This window comes from Pundamilia nyererei, unplaced genomic scaffold (genome assembly GCF_000239375.1).
Source record: "Pundamilia nyererei isolate P.nyererei 1_Seehausen unplaced genomic scaffold, PunNye1.0 scaffold00807, whole genome shotgun sequence".
In the NCBI taxonomy this organism is placed as follows: domain Eukaryota; kingdom Metazoa; phylum Chordata; class Actinopteri; order Cichliformes; family Cichlidae; genus Pundamilia; species Pundamilia nyererei.
In genome coordinates this window covers 1-1,419 of record NW_005188208.1, presented here as the reverse complement: position 1 = coordinate 1,419, position 1,419 = coordinate 1, and positions in this window count along the sequence as shown.

The following is a 1,419-nucleotide window of genomic DNA, read 5'->3' as shown; positions in this document are numbered from 1 at the left end:
TCACCCGATGAAGCCAACAGAACCACATCATCTGCAAAAATCAGAGATGAGATTCTGAGGCCACCAAAGCGAAAGCCCTTCGCCACTTGGCTGCGCCTAGAAATCCTGTCCATTAAAATTATGAACAGAACCGGAGACAAAGGGCAGCCCTGGTAGTCTAATGGAATTATTTGCAATCACCATATTGACTATATGGGTTTCTTGGTCTGCAGTGAACATTCTTCCTCTGCCCCCAGCATTTGGTCGCCTAGCAATTCTGTAAAGTAACAATTTCAGTATTTTTACATCTATGGTATTGTTGTGTTTGTCATCAGCATATGGCAGTTCTACAAATCTTAGTGCAAAGTGACTGTACTAACCGATTCTCATTTCGAAATGTCCTTATGATTCCTGCTACAGTGTAGCGGCTCAAGTTAGGCTGAACCCGTTGGCCAGCTTCCCTCAGGGTCATTCCATGGTTGATTACATGGTCCACTAATGTAGCTCTGATGTCATCAGTAATTCTATTTCTTACTCTTCTTACCCTTCCTCCTCCCACTCCTCCCCCTCCTCTTGCTCCTCCTTGTTCTCTTCCTCTAACTTCACCTCCTTGTCCTTGTCGCCCTCTTTGTCCTACTGCTTCACCTCCACGTCCTCTTCCTCCGCCTCCTCTACTTCTCACTCTTCTCACTCTTCCTGCTCTCTCCATTGTACTCCACACGGACAGCTTACCTGTAGCTTATTTATAGTGCTTAGGCTGATTGGAAAGTGAACTAATTATCTAAAACAGTTTTCACATTTGACAGTGTGCCAGACAGTTGGCAAAATAGTGTAAATAATAGCAATAAATGTGTATAGTTTTGTTAGGAGTGCGTTGATCATTTGGAAATTGAGTGTAAAGCAGTGAGTTGTGTTGTGTTTCTGCAAAAAGAGTGCTGTGCAGTGGATTGTAGCTACAGTCAAAGGAGCTTGCAAAGAAAAGCGTCTGGACTTCTTTTCTTCAGACGCTTTTCTTTGCAAGCTCCTTTGACTACGATGACCTGGATGACTGAGAACCTTCACAGACAGATTGTAGCTACAGGTTTGCAAAGTGTGTGTTACAAAATGGCAAACTGAGTGCAAAGCAGTGTTTGTGCTTTTAGTTTTGCAAACTCAGTGAGTGGTTTTGCTATAAGTATTAACAGTTTTTGAAATTGTGCTATAAGAATCACAGTTAGAGTTAAGTTTTACTGGGTCTGCTCTTTCCTCATATATGCACTGCATCATGTTCAGTAAAGTGGGTATGATTGATGGTTTAGATCAATGTATTTAATGAAACTTTTGTACTATGTGTGTTTTGTACCAATAAAAGAAATTAAAATCCATGAGTTCACTGGATTTTAGTGCTTACGTGTGTGTGTGTGTGTGTGTGTGTGTGTGTGTGTGTGTGTGTGTGTGTGT